Raw genomic sequence first — 22922 nt, forward strand, 5'->3', positions numbered from 1 at the left:
CTCGCCAGAGATCTGTGTACAGCTGACAAGGTTGTGTCTCAGATCAGCATACGCAATGCACTCGAATAGTACATGCCACCAGTTCTCTTTGGCTCCACAATGGCAGAGATCTGTTGGGTGGAGACCCAGATGGTGTAATTTTTCATTCATGGATCCGTGTCCGGTAATTAGGTATGATGTTTCTAGTGAAGGGGTGAACCAAGACTGTACAGATTTAGTAGCAGTGTAGGTTACATCAGGTAGGAATCTTTTTGTGACAATGCCCTTTGTTGAATTATGCCATCGAGTTTGCCAAATGTTGAAGAGCTCGTTGTAGCAACGTGTCATCTCAGCCTTGGGGTCAGCATCCAGATTAACCTCAATGTCAAGGATCCTTGTTGGGATATTTTTCGTAATGCGGAAGCACAGCCCTCGGAAGGTGACATGTAGATCGAGCGGAAGTGCTCCCGCAATGACCTGAATGGCAGGAGTGGAGACCGTTCTACACACTCGGCAGATTGCCATTAACATTGACCTCTGGATGGTTCCAAGCTTGTCTCGCATCTTTACAAGAGTTACCCGATGGAACCAGGCTCCAGCTGCATAGGTCACAATTGGTAAAAATACTGCGTTGTAATACAACCGCAGGGACCTTTTGGAGAGTCCCCAATCATTCTTAGAGATGCGTATGATGGTTCCTGAGAATCTCTTAACTTTGTTTCTTAAATTAACAAGATGTGGAAGAAAGCTGAGTTTGTGGTCAATAATCACTCCAAGTACTTTGGTTTCGGTGACGATTGGCAGTTGAGCATTACATATCTTTACCTGTGGTGGGCGCCTGAGATCCAGTCTATTCTTGAATAGCATCATTTTAGTTTTTGTTGGGTTGATATGCAACTTATTAAGTGCGGCCCAAGTTGAGAGATCGTCGAGGACCTGGTTTGCATTTTCTTCAATGGCCTTCCGTGAATGCCCTGACACCACAACTGTGAGATCATCGGCAAAGGCCACAATTTTTGTATTCCTGAAGGTGCGGGAGAGTCAGTCTTGGAGGACTATGTTCCAAATGAGGGGTCCCAGGACTGACCCTTGGGGACAACCTCGATTTACTGATCTTGTGACTTGCTGGAATTTTGACTTGAGAATAACTGCTCGGTCGGAAAAATAGTTCTGGAAGAGGCTGTATAATTGCTGGGGGCAAGCGGCAGTTCGAAGGCGTGCCAAGGCACTATCCCACCAGACGGTATCGAAGGCTCCCTCGAAGTCTATGAAGATGGCCAATTCGAATTTTTCTTCAGAACTTTCAATATGTAAAACCAAATCGAACAGAGCTTCTTCACACGACCTTCCACGGGTGAAGCCATACTGGCATGGTGAGACCAAATCGTGCATTTGTAGCATGGAGACAACCCTGAGAGCCATGAGTCGCTCAAGGACCTTACCAAGGTTAGCCAGCAGGGCAATAGGCCGGAAGCTGCGGGGGTCTGTTGGTGGTTTGTGAGGCTTCTTGATGAGGCGAATGAGGGCAAATTTCCATTCTTTTGGGAAGCATCCTTCTTCCAAGCATTTATTGAAGAGAAGGAGTAGATGGTGCGGCCGCAGTGTGTGAAAGCGGTTGATGAAGATGTATTCTATTAGGTCAAGGCCTGGACACTTTTTGGCATTAATGTTTTTAAGGACTGCTCCCAGTTCTTCTAGTGTGAATGGGTTGGCTTGCTCTTTTGCTATGTAATTGCTGTTGGCAGCTCTAATTGCTGAGTGTTCTGGATGATCCTCAGAGATGTCATCAGGTGGAAACAGTTTGTCTAGAATAAGGTTGGCAGAATCTTGCCAACACTTAGTTTCCTGAGCGTCTACTGAAACAGTGTTGAATATTTCTGGGGAGAAGGTTTTCTCTCTCAAAATCTTATATGCCAGGCCCCATGGATTTGTACGGTTGGTTTCTTTTACGAAATTTGCCCAAGTTTCTCTCTTTCTGGCTGCAATTGCCTTGGTATACTCATTCTTTTTGGCGATATAATCCCTATGAAGGCGTTCGACATCAGGAGCTGGCCAATCACGGTGTCGCTGGTAGTTCCTGCGCGCAGAGTGGACTGCCTTACGAAGGATGGTAAGTTCCCGGGTCCACCATGGGCAGATTGCTGGGCGGAACACCTTCTTCCTTGAGGACCTGTATGAGGCTCTGAGTATGGAGTGCTGGATAAAGGTGGTCAAGTCCTGTGCATTTAGCGAGTCCATCTGTGATGGGTCTGGATTTGGAAAGTCCAGTTCTATGGAGCTGTCATATGCTTCCCAATTGACGTTTCTCGAAGAGAATCTAATGAAGTCAGTTGGCCTTGTTCTGTTGTTGTTTCTCGGTGGAACCAAGTCAAGATGGAACAGTATGGCTCTATGGTCGCTAACAGTCAGATCCGGAGTTACCTTCCAGCAACTAACTGACTGACGTAGGTCTTTTGTAGACAGGGTTAAATCAATATTAGATTCACCGGTGGAGCTAGAGTAAGTAGTGAACTGGCTAGGCTGGTTATGGATAATAAGATTTTGGCTGAGGATGAAGTCCTCAAGAAGCTGGCCACGGCCATTGGCAACTGCACTGTGCCAGAAGGGGGATTTTGCGTTCAAGTCAGATGCAACCAGGAGTTGTTTGGAGCCAATAAAATTCAGGGCAAATTCCAAAAAGTTTAGTGCTTCATTGATGTTACTTGAGGGAGGGCTGTAGAGTGACATCAGGTAGAATGATTGATCTGTACATGTAATCTGGATACAGGTGGAGAACTGATTGCAGAGGCCCTGGACAACCAGGACATCGAGATCCCTATTTATGACTGCTATACATGTTTTTGGGTCCACTGGGACAGGTTGAATGACTCGCGTGTGTATGGAAAAGCCAGTAATTTTAGAGGTTGGATGGGGTTGTATTCTTGCAGCATACGGCTCTTGAATCAGAACAACATCAATTGAATGCTCCTCAGTGGCCTGGCGTATTTCATCCGCAACTGTGCGGGACCTTTGCCCATTTATTTGCATCATTCGCAAGTATTTAGTTTGAGATACAGGGGCTCCTCTTAGGCTCCCAGAAAGAGTGGGCAGGACTGGAGCGGGGACACAACTGGGATTTCTTGTTGATTTAGGCATCAGCGGTCCTTAGTCTTACGAGTTCCAGAGCCCTTTGGTATTCTGGGCATAAAATATCCCGGAGGGAATGGTTATGTGCTCGCCTGTTCCTTTTACAATTCACACAAGAGGGCTCTTCGTCAATGTAGGGACATTCTGCTTGGACATGCCCACTCCTGGCACAATGCCCGCAGGATGGAGATTTGTGGGAGCAGCGTTGGGAGGTATGCCCATATCCCAGACATAGGAAACACCTAGTGACAATTGTAAACGGGCGAAATCGGTGTGCACTGCAACCAAGGAATAATCTATCTGTAGAGAGGACAGTTCTATAAATCCGTGGAGAGAAGCTGATTACTTTGTGTTCTGTAGAGTTGGATTTTGATTTTGTTGCAAACCTAAAAGTGGTCTCATCCTTAACTTCCTCCCAGGCGAATCCCCGGTCCTGTAGGTTTCTGTGGAACAGATCTTCAAGTAATTCGTCGTTGGAACTGTGCTTTGGAACATCGTACACTATGATTGACGGATTTGACTTTTTAGGAGGAGCTATGACCACTCCTGCATTTGTGAGAATACCACATGTGGCAATACTTGTTAGGTCTTCTTTTGTTGCGGTCTCCAGTAGGACTCCTTTGTTCCTAATGGGTCTCAGGGATTTCACTTTTAGATTCTTATAATCAGCCCTTATAGTGCTTTGCACCAGATCTTTGACGTCATTGCTAGTCTTGAGCTCTGAGGTATCACTTGCTCTCAACAGTAGTAGATGCTGTGGCTTCTTCTCTGGGCGGTGCACATGGAGAGTTTGTATCATGCCACGGGCAAGGGGCTCCTGTCCCGACTTCACTGCATCAGCATAGGAAGTGACATCCGCAGCAGGCTCAGGGGGGCACGGAGTCTCAATATAGTCAGGGTCAGCATTAGTACAATTTTGGGGCCTGCCAATAGCATCAATGACCTTTTCCAGGACATCAGTTTTGGATCGAAGTTCTTCATTCACAGCTTTGAGCCTCTCATTGTCAATGAGGAGCTCAGTTGTAATTGACTCAAGGGTGGACCACAACTCCTGCACACGGTTACCTGCACTTCTGGTGAAGCGACTGGAGTCGTGGTTTAGGAATGCGATCAACTGCCTACGAAGTCGAGAGATTGTTTGTTGAAGGGTAGCTGGCTCTGGAGTGGGTTCACCTTCTGGGACACTAGATGGAGGAGGTATCCCCAGTCTAGGAGAGGGTTTTAACCCAACTGCGATAGCGTTGGCAAGGGCTGTCGGTGTGATAGTTTGGGAGACACTTTTAATCTCTGTATGGGTGGAGGCTATTTCCCCAGAAGGTGGAGCAGCATCAGTGGGTTCAGCAACAGGGCTTTGGTCAGGGGCCAATGCCAGTGGTTGCCCCTCATCTTGGGTCACAAATTCCGAGCAGAGGAGAGCAGCCCATGTCTCCATGGTCTCCTTAGTTTTCTTGTTGGCCTTCTTTTTCTTTTCTTTTTTCCTCGCGAGATAGCCACTTTTGAGCTGGATCTTTGGCAGGGTACTAGTTGGAGGGGGATTCTCTGGAACTGTTTCAGGCTCCTCCTCACTAGCAGAACTGGAACTTTCCCTCCCGCTCATGTCAGGTGAAGGGAGTGCAGGATGAAAAGCAAAGCACAAGTGTAGCGATGTAGCATTGACAAAAACCAGCAGCTTGTTGGGCTGGAGGTTGGGCTGTCTGAGGAGATAATTTTTAATTTGCACTTGCTGCGAACTTGCTAGGGGGCACTGCGAATAGCGCGCTGTTACAATCTGAAGGTTTTGATCAAGTTTCCAAGCACTAATTAACTATACTGATTGTGGAGACAATTGAATTAATTCCACTCATTATACTGTATAACACATTATGAAATATAAGGGGATTATAAATTTAAGAAAATAAGCAGCAGCATAATTAAAATATAGGTTCATGGCAGTTTTCAAATGCAGGAATTCCAGCAACCAATCACAGAAGAAAGCACTGTTCACGTGACTTGCTTCCGGAAGAAGCAATGGCCGACTATTTGCTAATTAATTTATCGCTAAATGTGGCAACAATACTAAGAACCCCATAGTCTTCTTGGTAGTGAGTATAACTGATATAGAAATAATAACAATTTCCCCAGTGTTCCAAAAGTACAGTTAATCAAACTAACAAGCAGCAGGAACAGTATTAACTGACACTATAGAAATTATTACAAGACATACAAGACATAGGCAGAACTACAGTGGGAGCGGCCATTACATACAAGCAACAACGAGGTAGCATGTCTGTACAATGCAAATTAGAAAAACGTTAATATCTTCTCACTCACTTAAAATTTAGCTACAAAAATACATGCACCAACTCACCAACTAATATGGAGTCGACGACACTACTTTAAAATCGCTAATTCCAAAAGTAATCCAAAATTTGAACGAACTTTTGAGGAGCTTCACAAACACAACATAACTATATAATTCGCCGCTAGGGAACTGCATAAGCTGGCACATATCATTAATTAATTTCGCTAAAGTGTCTGACCAATTTTGAGAGGATAATATTTAATTAAAGATGGGCTTAATCTTTCTTGTCGCTGACTTTATGACGCATCAGCATCTTAGGCCGATGTATTACTTCCCAACACGTTGTATTTCACGGGCCAATTTGCGTGTTGTGTCAGATGAAAAACTGGAATTACCCAAGGGGAAGGAAATCCTACGTCCTCCTCAAGAGGCTGTTAGATATTCCTCCAATGCCCAATGGCGATTCGAACTCAGATTTCTCGAAACAAGTATCAAGTGGCGAATCCATTATACTATCAAGAGGATCTAGAATAACCTTAACCTGCTACTCTATAAACTGCCAAAAGGACAAATGTGTGTTTAATAATTTAGAAGGTGCAGAAGTTTTTTTTTAATATATAATTTCGCTAATGTTATGTTAAAGGAGTCTTCCTTTGCTCTTATTGGAACTTGTAAAGTTAAGGAATAATGCACTGAGCATTTATTAAGATGAGATAAAAGTAGTTACTATTACAGAAAATCTAAAGGTTTTATTTAACTTAAGAATTGAAATTCCTCGAAGCCCTACTGTTAAGTCAATTTTGCCGATTAATTAATCAGAAGCATTATTGATGACGCTATCCAGTATCTTACCAAACAGAAGATTAAAATTACACATGTACAATATCAAAATGTGTTAACCTGTGTTTTAGAAAATAAGTGATAAAAAAAGGTAAGATTCATAAGAGGTCCAGTCATAAGCTGACTTTTTAACTTAAGAAAAAGCCGTGCAACTCAAAAAAAAAAAAATTACAGAATGTTAAAGTACGTAGATAAAATTGTAAAACATAAATCAAAATTCGGCATTCTCATACAACTGCAGTTAGACACGTATTCGGACAGAAGTTTCCTTTTTCGTCTACATGGCGATTTGTCCACATCACTGCAAAGACAGAAACTCCGGCATCGTTATCCCCTCCTGCCATCTAGCAGCACTCCACAAATTTTCTCGTTATCTGACGTCCATTACTACCGCCGCTCTCAAGATTTACGGCCACGTGATAAAGACCCTTACGACACGAGGAGGTCACCTTTTTTTTTTATCATTAGAAGTCGGTTTTCTTCGTCACTTTTCTGATTTCGTTTGAAACGGGGTCAAGATTGCGCTAACAGCCATCATTGCTATTCAGGAGAAGATTCGCATCTCAAAATGGCGCCGGAAATGGGAGTTTTATTGGTGTCTTGACAGGAACTTAACAGCGAGATTTTATCACGTCGTTAAGGATAACGTGAGGCGTGGATAATGGTTGCGAGGCCGTCAGGTGTTAGTGTTTAAGGATGTGTATGTGTGTGCGTATGTTTTACGCAAAGTGCAATGAGTAGTGCTCGCTTATTGCAAGAGACCTTTGGTGCAAATGCAAGAATGCAAGTCAATTGCTGCAGCTTCTTTGCAGCGCGCGTAGTTGATCTCGATCAGAAGTGGGTGGTTGTGTGATCGCAAGCACCTCACACAAAGTGATACATGCGGGAAAATAATTATTCTGCCACAAATATACGCTTCACGTAAATCCCTCGAGGCATACAAGGAAAACTCGGTATTGAAAGAGAGAGAACAAGGTGAAAATTATATTTCAGGTAATAAAATGTATCATAGAAGTCGAACTTAATTGATATTGGGATAATAGCTCGTGGTGTATCTCGTTATGGTTACTTTGCGCCTTATCGTGAGAAAATTACGTACCTGTATGAGAAGGTTGCGTTTTAATCGAACGTAGCATTATACAAATCACATACACGGTGAGCTTTTAAATTTTCAGAAAAAAAATAAAAACCTACAGAAATGTTATAATTGAAACTAAACTTTTATCATTTAAAGCCAAAAAAAAATTTTTTTTCGTTTACGAATTGCGTAACTTCGAATGAACGTGAAGCATTCTGCAGGAAAATTAGGTCTTCCATTAATTTTTTAAACAAACAAAATATCGTTAATGTTCTTGTTTATATTCTGGCACGACCACCAAGTCAGATGATTTTACAATAAATCAATTTTTTCGTATTTAGTAGTTCGGCGAGCTTGAACCACGATCCACCCAAGGAGTGCGTGCTACTGACCACTGGGCTACGTCCGGTTCTAAGCATTTATCAAGAGCTAAAGTAAAAATTTTTTTTTAGAAAAATAAGGCCACAAATCCACTTTGAGTAAATTTCAATTCACACAAACACTTGGAGATTATTGTCATTTTTTTCTTTTCACTTTGGAGGGTACTCAAGTCGCCTAAATAAATGCAAGTCTTACGGTTAGCCTATCTATTCATCTAAAAAATTGCCGCACCAGATCGTAAGAGATTCACTGAGCAAATTTATTTCCACACATCTCTAGAAACCTCTCTGAAAATTCAACTCTCCTATCTGAATAATCCCCATTAAGGTTGGTTGGTTTTTGTAGGGTTTTAGGCGCATCAGAAACTTAGGCCATATTGCACCGTATACGATATGATTAAATTGCGTGTTCTGTGGTCGATTTACTGTTTTGCTGGAAGAAAAACCGTGCTATCCTCGCCTGAGACCGACTAAAGGCCGCCGTAGCCTAGTGGTCAGGCGCGCGGGTGCATAAGTACACGTGCCTTGAGTGACCGGGGTTCAAGCCCGTGACTGCTGAATACGGTTCTGTTTCTTGTATTCTGTCTATCTTGTTAACTCCTCTGACTGTTTGGTCGTCCCGGAGTATAAACAGAAAATTTATTTATTATTTATTTAACTCATCCACGTTGTGAAAAAGACCATTAAAAATTCTTCGCGTCCTTGACAGGATTCGAACTGAGGTCGTTTTCATGCGGTTTGCGGGTGGGGGGGGGGGTGATTATACCAACTGTGCTATCCACGAGGGCAATCTCCATTAAGTGCATGATGAAGTTTTGGGGTGTGAACCTTATATCCATGTTATTTTAATTTTTCTTACTGAAGTTTGGATTATTTTTCTGGATTTTCTTCTGCTTTTGGAGAGATTATCAGCACTTCCGTCAACTAAAAACGCTCAGTTATTTTTTTGGTAGCACATTATAAGGGTGATCGAGATTCCTTCTATCATGGATCATTATTTCAGCCATGATGGATGTATAGAAAACTTTACTTCTTCCTGCAACAAAAAACCAAACAAACAAGGCTTAGTTTTCTAAATATAATGGAGTTTCGGAAAATGGCTACTTTGTCCATTAAAGTCGACAGCCGCGGAAGAAATGTACACTTTCAAAGAAGATGTTTCTTATGCTCCTTAAAGAAACAGGAAGGCAGCTCAAACAGCAAAGAAGTCAAAGGAAATCGCGGAGTTATCAATAAGTGCTAGAACTGTTCGCCACTGATTGCGTTGCATAAACTTAAGCCTATTTCTTAGAAAAGGTTTTTACCGAATGAGCAGGGTCTTAATCGAAACGGGTCAAAGACATGTCAGACAGATGGCAGAAAGATTAAGACAACAGTTTCATAACGATTGCTTTCAAGAAAGCAAAGTTGCCAGCGAAATTTCATTGCAACTGTTTATGAACGAAAGGTATACTGCTTATCATATTGCGACATGTACAATGAATGCAAATGCTTAAATCTAGGATTTGGAGCTAAGTATCCATTGACACTTAATTAAATGGCGATCTAAAGAATGCAATTACATGATGCAGATTTATTTTGAAAAATACAGTTGATCACTTACTTTTATTAAATGCATATCTGTATTTTTCATGATAGGTATATTCTATGGTAAAGCCTTGACTGTTTTGTTGAATAATTAACAGAGTTTTTGAGAGATAAAACCATGCAATCTTCTGTCGAGATAGAGTAACTTGGCCTTGGAAAAATCTTATAAATATTCCTCCCGTAGAGAAGAGATTCGAACCCACTCTTTTACCAAGTATTTTGCTAGCCAAGAGGAGTTTTTCCCCCTCCATCTACAGTAAATATCCACTTCCTTGCACTGTTTAACCATTGCAATACTAATACGCCAGACTACTGTACTCATATATGTGCCTACTCTGTATACTATCGGAAGTGTATGCAGAAGAAATGTGAACTTAAGACTGTACCTTTGGCTGTCTCTCCTCCACTGGCAGATCTATTGAAATTCAACAACACAACTGAGAGCAGAAGAATCTTCAGTCAATAATTTAGTTTCGTTTTCACACATCTTGTCCTGCACGCTTATCTGTACTCGATGTTAATTACTTCTTTAGTGTGTTAAGTAACTGTTTTGTATGCAATGAGTGAAGGACCGTATTTAAACCTTTCCTGTTCTTGTGAAACAGCGTAATGAATGGCCTAAACGGAAACAGGGTTTCGTTACAGAACTCAAAGCCTTTACGTATTCTAATAAAAATGGAGTGTGGACGAATGTTCTGCTAAAGTATTTGAGTTCATTGAGTGGCAGCGGCCAAAACAGTGACATCAAGTAATTAAAAATCCTAGACAAACCCTGCGGATTTCTCGAAATATCCGAAAATGATACATATTAACTGCCGACGTATATTTGGCAACCGAGCTCGCCACGTGACATTAAAGAAACACTAAAATTTTACATCCGCGTACAAAATCTCTATCAAGATCGGGAATGCTGTCATTTCTGTTAGTTGAAACGAAGTATTAAAGCATTTTAGTCTTTAATTGAACAACCAGTTAATATGGGTGCTTCATTGGCCAGTTCATTTTCGTACGTAATAATAACAGTGAATAAACGATAGATGCTCACTGAAATCCATTATTTTGACAAAGTAAAAATAAATAAATGTGAGCGTTTCACAATTTTACTTCATTTGTGGGCAAATGCTGATTACATTACAAGATCTGTATGAAAAAGTCTTAGAAAAACTGATGGTTTCCCTCTGATTTCATTGGTTAAATTATGAGGAATGCGTCACGATGATTAATGAAGTCGTCGAGTGGCTAGGCTCGAGAGAACAACAGTACAATACGTTTGAGTTTAAACCGTGGTTCGAGTTCAGCTGACTGCTAAACGCGGTTAATGATTAAGTTCCTATCAAAATGGTTCCGATCAAAAACGAGACCACCTAAGTCAGTGGAGCTTACAACTAATTGTAAAACTCCACTGTCTTAGGTGGTCTCATTTGAGTATAAACAGAAAATTTATTTTGTCTTAACATTATCTGGAATGGACGTTCCAAAATATTTTATTTATCTCTATGCATTTCACGTTTAAATTTAGATTATACTAGATTTCGTTATAGACCCACAATTTAGAGAAATTTATGTTCCTCTTTTGAATCCATGGACTAAAGACATCAGACCAAACTCCTGACTATCCTGAGCTTGGAGTAGGGACAGCGATTCTCAACAGATACATTATCATGTGTATTACGGGTATTGGAAGAAAAGGGAGGGGGGGGGGAGTATGTCCAAGATAATTACAACTCCGGAAAGGGCACACAGGAAAAATCACCATACTAATAAAAATGCCAAGATTATAAAGCTTTTATACTTAAGTAATTTTTTTGTCCTCAAGACATTATGGACTACAGACAAGTTTTGCTAGTCCAGCGATCAACTTTATTCAGTGACAGTACTGTACTTGATTTGCAAACATGATTACATGAAAAGTGATCAAAATAAGGTTTACGTTTATAGAATAATGATCTTATTGAACACTTATAAAGGTTGAATTACAATTCAAGTAATCAGATCACGATTTTTTTTTTACATTTTATCTCGATACACTTGGAAGATCAGTACAGCCCAAAAAATATGATGGGGTACATCGGTTGGCAGTCGCTGCTATATTTATTTATGAAAATATCTTGACTGTAATTTGAGTAATATTTTAACATGCAGATCTCGCCAACTTCATAATTCCGTTACTATACATTTCTGCTCTGTGGATTGTGCTTTTACGAAGAGCATTTTATACTCAGATACACTTTTCGATATTGGTCGCTTTGTTGAATCAAAAAGAAAGATTGAAAGCGAGCATTGGTGATTTGTAAAAGAGTTAACATTTTCAGTGTATTATAACCAGTGTTGGTTTGATTTGCTGGTGTAACGTATTTTTAGATTAACATAATCAGCTTTTGTTGCTTATTATTATAAACCTCTCAAACTTATCAATAACGTTATTTGGACTAATTCCATCCAGCAGACTACTCTCGAATATGAAACATATTCGCTGTGAGACCCACAACAGTTCAAACTACCTTATATGAAACAACATTATGCAAATATCTTTTTTCAAGAGCGGTAGCGGAAGATACAAATTGAATGTATATGCAGCCAGATGTTCGGATACGATTCATCATCCGATGGTGGTAAATATAAATGGGGAAAATAAAGCACGTTGCCTCCATAACCAAAAGAAGTTTTGAGGTAGGGTACCACACTTTCAGCTTGTAAACATATACTTGACTATCGCTTCGGTCATTAAAAATGCCAGCTGGGTGGGAAGGGAAGCTGACTAAGTTTTCCGAGAGAGAGACCACGTGTGTTGGAAGTTTATCCCCCTCAGAGTGCAGTGTTTACAGGAAGGAAGGTAGCGTTGAAAAAAAGGCAACTCCGTAATTCTAACCAGACGGAATTAAATATTTGAAGACTGACAGGGCTCAAAGACACACGGAACTCTTGCTAATACAGTTGAAAGGAGGACTTCATCTGGGCAAGAGGCCTAAAAGAGGCATAATTGATGAGATTCCAGTGGGGGCTCCGGTAGCGGCCATGAAGTAAATTAAGTTAGGCAGGTTGTAAACTGCACGGGAGCGCCGACGTGACTTTCGGGGGCACTCCGGACTCCATAAAACTCATGAAATCGATGAAAATCAACAGCCCTACTTTGCCAGTAGGGTTCCATTTTGCACGGCCTTATCGGTCAGTGATACTTTCTGAGAGAGGAGAATGTAAAGGCAGCCGGAGCACTTAGTTCCATTGTAGCTAATGCCTCGTAATGACAGGGCTTTACGTTGCTAGCCTGTCTTGCTACACGGAACCTTCTCGAGTGTCTCGAGCTAAAAACCTTGCTTTAAAAAAATGGCTGAAGATGTTTAAAATTAATGCCCTGGTGCTCCTGCGACACTTGAGTAATTTTTACTCGAAAGATTTTGTCTGATTTCTTTAATTATTTATCGTAGCCGCCTAGTAAACTGGATGGAGGGCCAAGAGTGGAACACCAGCGATAGGATGAAAAATGTCATCTAGCAAAGTGGCTGATTGCTTCCACCGTGATCCTAAATGCTAAGATTGACTCTATGCATGCATCGCTCTTGCTTCTTTCCTTTCAAGCCATCCTCTTTATTGTCGCATAAAAAAGTGACGTTGATCCGAAAACGGCAGCAAAGACTCGGGGAAAAATCGAAAGGTCTGAAGTCTGCATAACGCGTGTACTTATTAAAAGTCCTATATACATTAAAGTAATATTTATATTTAATATTCACTTACTTTTGTTGTTTTTACGTTAACCACAAAGTCCAATGGAAGGAAATGAAATATTTCCAAATCAGGTTTATGTGCTATCCTGACAAGAACGTGTGGTTTCTTTCTGTGGCGTTTCCCTATTCCTTGGTATAGATGGAGGAGATCAAAAACCAATTCTTAAATCATTCATTTCAGCTTCTGTTTGTTTAAAAAAATTTTCATAGTCAAAAAAAGTGAAATCTGATGAAATTGGTACCGCATCATGGCCACACAAATAATTATTTGCTTGATAATCAGCATCCATTATATGCTACTGTAAGATTCTGTTATTTCGGAAAGCAAGACAGGGGAATAACTAAAAGTTACTCTGCGATGTTTTCTTTGTATTTAACAACCACATCTAACCGTACGAATGTGATTTATACTCAAGGTAAAAACGGATATTTAGTAAAGATCCATATTCACCCCAAAAAAGTAACTGCAGAAACACTTTTTTCCCATTGTCAGACAACTAGTAATCTATATAGGAGTTATGCAAAGTTTGGTAACTCTAAGATCGTTTACTTTTTTTGACGCATACTATTATTTAGTTAGTGCTGTACGTACTGTGTTTTTACATGTACGCTTTGCATGTTGTGCAGGTTGAAAATCCCGTGGCAGCTCACGGAAAAAACATACTCCCTCCTCCTGAGAACAGCTAACTACAACCTCGATTGAAAAGTGCTTAAATTTCGACAGAGATTTGAAGAATTCTTATTCGTCCAGCTCAGACAGGATTTGAGCCTGGATCTGTCCAAATGACGGGTCCCAAAACCCGTCATGGAAGGCTATAGAGAATTCAGAAAAGGAAAGTGTGACCAATGACATAATATGGGGTACATCTTTGTCATGCGCTTCTACTCTACTAGTCTTCACAGGCAGCGCAATGGATATCGTGGCTGCTCTTTCAGTGAAGAAGTTGAGAAATACTTCTTGTCCTAACGAGAAGCATTTCCGACTGTAATCGAGTTAGTCGGTTTCCCGGGAAAGGGGGTTTTCATACCATAAAATAGGAAAATCGAAGATGTGGCCACAATCATATCCCAATTAAAGTACACGTAATTTGCAAATAGCGTGTAATGACGTTTCGAGCCTTTGTCACCTCAGTATAGGTATATTACATTCATTGAATGAGGGTAATATAAGGGGGTTGATTACCAATTTTCTAATGACGTCGTGGAGTGCTACAGGCAGTCCAAGTGGGAACGCGTCAGTATTCATGATGCAGAAGTTCCAGAACGTCAAAACGCTGCTGTAATAGAGGAGAAAGCGAAGAAGGTGGAGGACTTTGTCATAGAAGTCTGCCATAGAAGTCTACTAGGTTGAAATTTGAACAACCTGGTCCACTCTAAAAGAGTGACAAACAGTGACTTTGCGATATGAAGACGGTCCAAAAGCAGAATTATGTAGAATAGCTTTTGACTATGTGCAGCAATGAACCGAATGACGTCTTTTTGGACTAGTTATTATGAATAACAACCGTATTGAAGGGACTTTGAAACCAAGGAATGTTACAAACAAAAATTCTCAGTAATAGTCCACAAACGTAAGAGTGTAGACATCTATTGGAAAAGTGTAGTCTCAACTAGGGTTAGGGTGAAAAGGTAAGCTTCTCTGAGCTTAGATGGAGAGGGGCGCACTTTGGTGACTTCCGGCTCAAAATATACCCAGCTAGGGCTTCGTGTGTTATTGATTTTCTGTGATCAGCACTTGATTCTCACCCATAATTTTACTATTTGTTTATATACTTTTATACAATATAGGTGCTGTGGTTATGATCCCTGTACTCCCAACACCGGCCGGAAAAGGACCGAGTTCAAATCTTGTCAATGACATGAGGGAGTTTTGTGGGCTTTTTTTCACTCCGTGGTGAGTTGATCTGTCTCAGGCGAGGACGAAAACATTTTTTCTTCCGGAAAGTCGGGTTTTTCATTCAGCAGAAGAGGTAAACCTAACAGACAGCACACGGAACTTATGGACATAATACATATATGGTAGATGAGGTTGTTTTCGGATAACTCTGCTATGAATTTTTTTCTAAGCAGTACAGGTGACCTCAATAAATTTGTAAAATGGTGTACTTGCATAAACTAGAACATTAAAATACACAGTCTGATAATGGACTATACGTATGGTCGTACGCATCAATCAGCGCGCGTGCGCATTTTCGAGTTAGACGATTTCAGTATGCGCGATTGGGATGGTCAGATACGTTTTTATGTTTACGCACATAAAGTTCGACATAGTTTCAGACTAATAAATAAATATATAAATAAATAACTGAAAATTAATAAGTGAAAACAAGGTACGTTATATTAAGCAAAACAGAACACCAATAAACTGACCCGCATCTACCCCATCTCCTGACCTCATCCTTTCGTATTTCTTCCTCTTTCCATTCTTGAAGTCTTTCTTGCAAGTCAAGTATTTTCTCTCATAATTAATCAGGGTTGGTTAGAGTTTGCATCGAGGTAACTATGACCACGACGATTCATTATATCGTGTCAGTAAATTTCCTGGATTCTTCGGTCGGTTTCTCTTTTACGAAGATAAAAAGGTCTATTTTTTGAAAAGTAAAAAAATATATATATGCAACTCTCTCCTTGAAATCAACGAAAAGTCTACCTCAGTGTGAAAACAGTTTTTCATATTTCTCTTCGGGAAAACTTTCTTATAATCGCACTCAAGGCTTTTAGTGCGAGAGAGCAACAACTACGTCCACTCCACTACCTCCGAGGACTCCTGGTGATGTCATACTGATTTCTGAGCCATGGCTTCAATGGCAACCAGAAGTATTCTGAAAAATATCCTTTAGAACTGTATCCACAGCTGGCAGAAATGTGTTTCCCTGCCATTTCAATATTGGCAAAGGAATAATAAATACTGTATATCTAGTTTCAAGTTCTTTCACTAGGGGTTAGATGAATATGGATTTTTATTATACCGTTCTCGCACTTCACAAATCTCATGCCCGTAAAATCTCCAGCGAGGAATTCAATATTCATTCTAATACATAATTTTGTTTCAGGAGAAAAATGTGTTCTGAGGAAAATGCTTCCTTCTACCCACTGATTCATCACTGCTGCCTTCGCTTCCATCTATGTTGTCCTGGAGATTAGACATACGTTGGAAAAAAGAGACCAATCATTTGATATTTTCTTGTTCATCTACATTGCGTTTTTACCCCTCAGGCTGCAAATGAAATCCATTTTATTTTTTATCCTTTGCAGAATCATTCCTGTAAGTGCTATAAAATGATGAGGAACACTTTTCTCACAGATATTTTATTTCTCTATCTTATGGTGCCCATTCGAAAACACTTAGGCTTACAGCTATGCTAGAATCCGTTTAATAAACCACATTATTGCCTGCCTGCAGATATATAATATAGCGGAAATTCAATTAATGTCTAACACTGAAGCTTCCATATTTGAAGATTTCAACAGCGATTTCGAATCCATTTTGATAATTAACTTCTTAAACTTGTCCTTTCAAATTTAAAGGTATTCACTGAACACAATGACTCTTTTGAATTCCTAACACCAGCATTACAAAAGAGTGGAAATCAATGTTTAAAGGCATAAGGAAAGATTATAGAAAATTTAACTTTATAAATTCACACACTTTTTCATACTGAAAAGAAAGGACATATCGGGTGATAAGCTGAAGAAAATTATTTGCACTTAAAAATCACAAATTTCCTTGTTTCAGTTATTTCTTTCAGCTCATGAATAGAAATATGTACAGTTAATCAAAATAATTTTCAGTTAACGAAAAATGGCAGTGCGAAAAATGGCAGATTTATGCAGACCAATTCTTTAAATCGGAATATTTATGCAACGGAAGAAATATCTAAGTACCTTATGATCAGGAAAGCGAGAGCAGTTTTTATTTTAAAAATAATCTGGGTTATCTAATCCATTTTTTAGTTTTTGAGTTCTGAGAATTTTGAATATATTTTAAGAAAGGAAAAAAAAAAAAAAACAGAAAGCATCACACTATGATTCTTCCACCCCACTTTCAGTAAGTGGGACTATGAGCATAGAGAACACAGCACGAAGTTTACCCAAATGAAGAAACCTACTTTTCTCAAATGAATACTGCGTTTGATTAATTCCTCTTTACTCTAAAGTGCCGTTGTGTCTGTGGCTTCATTTAGCAACATCCTTATAAATTTATGTATATTAAGCTTAGTTTGCTGTTAAAGTGGTGTGTGACCTTCTCACACATTATTTAATGTGATAATTTCCAAGATTAAGTGTGGTCAGACATATGGCGTAGAATGTAATAACAACAGTAATTCTTTCAGAGTATTTCTTTGTGTAAGAAGTAACAAGAGTAATTCTTTCACATTAAATAAGTTGGTATAAACCTTAAGGCTCATGAACACTATTCATCAGAGTCTCGTGCTCATAAAACAAGATTCATTAGAGTCTCGTGTAAAACACTATATTGGAATTATTAGGGTTTTAGTTTGGTCAGTGGTGTATCCAGGTATTATCGTAAGGGACGGGGCATGGTTACCAGGCTTTTGAGGTTTTTTCTCTTTTCAGAACCCCACTGCATTCTTTTACTTTAATTTTTTGGTTAACGGGGGGGGGATATGCCCTCTCTGCCCACCCCTGAATATGCCCCTGGGTTTGGTAATAGTCCTGCTTTTTACAACCAAAAAATTGGATTATTCTTTTAAATCCTGGAACCAGGGCTTGATATGAAATTGCCTGTTTTGGTCATTTTGAGTGTTTCATTTGAAAGATCGACTACTCCAGAAGCAACGAAAAATCTGTGTCAAAAGTTGCACTACATTTGGGATCACTTATTCAATACTCAATGTATTAAAATATTATTACGTCATAATTCCAATTCAGACTTCACAGTTCAACTAGGATTGTATGATAGAAAGAACTAGCCAAGGCCATGATTAACACGAGACTACTTTGAATAACTTCAGGACACATGGAATTCGTTCCTGAAACAAAGAAGAATGTTGTCTAATCGATATCGAGATATTGTTCAAAGCACGTGTAACTGTTAAAATCGAGATGGCTGTCTCTGACGGTAAGTAAATATCATAACATTTTCAATTCATATGTGAACAGCGTTAGGCATTAGAAAGCTTACTACTGTATTTTGAGTCTGCATACGATAACAGAAACGGGACCATATGCCGAGTGGATATGTTGAAAGTGCAGAGTTAGATAAGCCGCCTATCTGAATCCACGTGATGCTACAAAATACAGTAGCATTTTTGTAAATTCCTCTGACCATTTGTGCGACTTGCGTCAGACTCTCCTGTTGAACATAATTGGAACTTGCTGTAGTTGCGAATTCAGTTTCAATCATCACTTAATGGCTATATACACTATATCTCATATACATTCCATTGAAATATGACCACCTTTAACAATGCTGGAGAATGAACAGTTTCGGTGTAATAAAAGACTACTTTAGTCATCACTGGCAGTATTAAGTACATGCTAACGAGTGCAAATGTGTGAATGTACCAAGCACAGAATAAAAATTTGGGAATTTGCTGAGCTTAAAAACACCTGGTGATTGTTTATGATAAGAGGATAGGCGAATCTATTGCGCTATTCTAAAGCTGTTATTGGGAAAGTAAATTCACTCCAATAGGCCAGTCACAGTGAAGACTCTGAAATATAACACTGGAGAATTCAGATGCAGAAAATTGAGACTCATACCCTGCACCTGCTCAGACATAACAGCAGACGTCTAAGTTGCTACTATCCTCACATCATCGACACCTGCAATATGATTTGCAGAAACATCGACTGGACAGTCGACGAATGGGAATGTGTGTGAGGATTTGATGAATCTTGTTCCTTTAGCGCCATGAAGATGGTAGATACCACATGTGGAAAAAATAAAATGAGACACTGGAGGCAGTCTTCGTAATTCAGATAACGCAGGTTGGTGTTAGCACTGTCATTGAGCTGGTAATTTTCTTTTACAAGTCCTCGAGTCGTCCGATACGAAAGTAACAGTTTCCATGTTGTTCTGAACGGCGAAAAAGCATCTTTCAGCAGACGTTTTCAAAAGTCTGAAAGAAAGATACTATCGTTGTATCAGGAAAAACGTGTGCAGATCATTCTTGCAACTTCGTCTCTAGCGCAGGAGTTACCCAAATTTCAATCAGGTATCTGTTCGATGAGTTGAAACCAGCTGTACGATGATTTAATTGACCACCCGCCACAATTATGGAGTACTCTACCCTTAAAGTGACAGCCCATGTCTTCGGATGGGATTATAACTTCATGGTATTATTCCATAATGTGCTCAAGCATTACCCGCGCCCGATGCTTTATTAGTCGTGAGTGGAAGTCCATATTTCAATGCCGAGTTTGTTAGATTCGAACGCGAGTTCCATGGTTCTACCTCTCGTAACTCGGGCTTTTCATCCAGTGAATAGGCTATCTGACCGAGCAATGCATGGTATCATAGACAAAATATGTACGGTAGCGTTAGTCGGTTTGAAGATTAACACATATGCCTACTAATCTAGTATTTCAATGGTCGCTGAGTGTACAGAACTCTGCATTCTGATTATGTTATAGCATCATATGGCATTACAGATCTCGTAAGGCGAAAGAGAGTTGTAGTAGGGTTTTTGGAGCATCGGCGACTAAGGCCATATTGCTCCGTGTATAACATGTCTGTAAATTTCAAACTGTCAATCGACCACAGAACACACGCAGTTTACAGAAATTATATAAGGCACAATATGGCCTAAGTTGCTGATGTGTCTAAAACCCTCCAACAACCAACGCATTGAATTAAACATTCAGTAAATGGTAATAATAATTTTTATTTTTGCTTCCAATATTAATTTAAGAAGACCTGATAAGGAAAATTCAAAATTCTTTAAGAAAAGTTCATTTAGATTTTACATCTTTGTTATATTATTTTTTTATTTCACTTCATTTCTTCCTGCCGAAAAGAGGAGGGGTGGGGGAATACACATTTTTACAAAAATAAAATAATTATTTCACCTTAAATTATTATTAAATCAGCCTTATTTAACCGTTTTGGTTCAGCCCCCGAATAGCCTACAGGGCTAGAGGAGTGTATGAAATATAGTGAGCACGATCATATTTCATAATAAGTAGTCTATTGAAAAATTATAAATAACATATTTCGTTATTAGTATTTTCATTTTGGATATTGAATAATTATTCCTTGTTCGAAAATAACCTTTGCCATAAATTCATGGATAATATTCAATGCACATCTTTCCTTATATACGTTCATCATTCTAGGATGCTCACATAAAAGGTCATTTTTGAATCCTTAAGTTGTTTGTTGAGTCTGTTATAATTGTGATACATTTCTAGAATTTGGATATTGTATCTAAGCATCTGCCGATTTCTTCAACCAATATCATTCCAATTTTTACTCCTATTAATAATTTAACTATTCTATTAATTAGATTGTTTGATTTTAACTAAGTTAGGTCTTTCCCAAGCATTTATTGCATAATTCAGTGACGAATCTACTAAAGCAGAATAAATAATGCAAAATAATAATAATAATATTTCATACAGTTTCCCAGGGCTTGATTAAAATTAGCTGAAAATGCTGAGGTAGTTATATAACAGCTTAAATAAATGTGAAGCAATAGAAATTTCATAAGTACACCAAAGGAGCAATAATTTTGTGCCGGTGAGTTTGACTTCTATGATTGATATGTTTTTTTGAAATATATAGTTAACGATAATACATAACCGCCTTGACAAAAATTCTGTCCTTAATGGGTGTTAGAATGGATTCTTGAAGGGGAGATCTTCCGAATTAATCTAGTAAATTACTATGATGAGGTTATAAAGCAGTTGGATGCGAGTAACAACTTTGACATTACGTACAACTAGATTTTGGTGAGGCTTATTCAGTTCCTCACGAGTGGTTAGTGTATAATTTTGAGCAAGTCTGGATAACAGGGAAGATTCATCAGTTGTTGAGTTTTAGGAGCATCGGCGACTAAGGCTATATTGCTCCGAGTACATTGTCCGTAAATTGCGTGTGTTCTGAGGTTGATTTTCTGTTTGCTGGACGAAACTCCAGAGTTTCAGGGATTAAAAAAACCATACTACCCTCTCCTCAGACCGACTAACTCAGCACCGTTGTGATAAAAGACTCAAAAATTCCGCCCGTCATCGACGGGACTCGAACTCAGGTCTTAGATTCATCAGTGCATTAGAGATTGCACTGATGAATCTAAGACCTGTGCTAAGCTGTCGAGCCAATTACTCAGATCTCAGCTCTGATCGGGTTGAGATGGAACAAGTTGGACTGAAGTGGTAAGTGGGATCTCTCAGTGATGTTTCTTTTTTTTTTATCTTCCTAATTGATATTGTTGAGGGAATACGGGGGGAGGGAGCGTCCAAAGTATGCTGACGACTTAAAAGTTGGGAGGATGGTTAAAGATCGGAACCAGGCTATGCTACTTCAAAAGGAATTGGACCGACTGCAGTACGGTCGGAAAAATGACAACTAAAACTTAATTTTACCAATAGTTTACAGACTGGGGAAAGGAATTGAAGGATGTCCAGGATGAGAAACACTTAGGAAATACAACACAGAAAGAGGACAAAGTTCAATGTGCAGCATACGCATGTGGCAAGAAGAGCGCATAGTGTTCTATTTATGATTAATCAGAATTTTTTTAAGTGGAGAGAGGGTTAAAGATGGATGACCTCTCTCTGAAAAAGAGGGATAAAGAGAGATTTTCAAAACTCAAAGAAGAATTGGATAGTCATTTCTTGACTTTTGACTACGAGAGGGTTCTTTTTTCTTGGCAGATGCAGAATAGGTTCGCTTCCTTGTATCATTATGCCATTTCAACACTAATACTTACTGGCCATTCTTGGGATTCACAACAATAAGTGAAGGTATAGTCAGTTATTATAGGTTCAGTGACTTAGAAATTATCTTCTAAAATACTATACTATAGTACTTTAGAAGATACTTGACATTACATTTGAATTTCTGTAGATTGTAAATTTCGAGAAACCTGTAGAAAAGTTGTTCTAAAGAACGGGAGTGCAATGTATTGAGGAACGCATTCGGGCTGGTTTAGAAGAGGTAGAATTACAGATGACAATTCCGAAGAACAGTTCCCATGCCGTTGTTTGAAGAAAAGTCATTCGGCAGAAACTGATTGTGGTGTGTGTACCTGTCAGAGAGAGAGAGAGAGAATGAATTTGTAAAAGACAAGTTAATTAAGCTGAGTGCCCTCTTTTAGATAGATTTGAGAAATTGAGTGCATCATCCGTTCATTAAGCCGAAATTTGAGATGTGTACGTAAAGTCAATATTTTCTTATAAGAAGCAATATTGTCCAAATGTGAGTAACATAAGCTAAAATATCACTGCAAAAGTGATATTTTGACTTGTTACTCATGTTTAGATAAATTAAATGGAAGTTAGCTTATGTGGGGTCGACGCTTACGTAATCCATATTGGTAATCGTTGATCAGATGGAAGATGTCGAGGTAGTGTAAGAGCTGGAGGTGGATGGATTTCTTCAATACTTTCAAAAGAATTAAGATAAATACAGTGGAACGCTAACTGAACGGAAAGATTGGTCACTCTTCAGAATTGGTTGGATATGAGCAAGCCATACAAAAGTGGAAAACCAATGGAATAAGAAAGTAGATACAAAACAGGTGCAGATTCGAGGCACAGGTGTTGAGAAAGTCTGGAGAAATCCCACCAAGACCCCGAAGACTTTTTTGGCATCAAGATTGTTTTGGATTCTTCTAATATCCTTCTTTTGGAACACCACGGAAAGCATCGAGTATAATCTGTATGGTACGATGTGATTTATAAGGATCATCGAACGCAAGTGTTAGAAGAAAAGCAGGATACTAATAAGTCAGTTTTATCTT

Source organism: Mastigoproctus giganteus, chromosome 2 (assembly GCF_048544385.1).
Source record: "Mastigoproctus giganteus isolate SK-2022 chromosome 2, ASM4854438v1, whole genome shotgun sequence".
NCBI classification, from domain to species: domain Eukaryota; kingdom Metazoa; phylum Arthropoda; class Arachnida; order Uropygi; family Thelyphonidae; genus Mastigoproctus; species Mastigoproctus giganteus.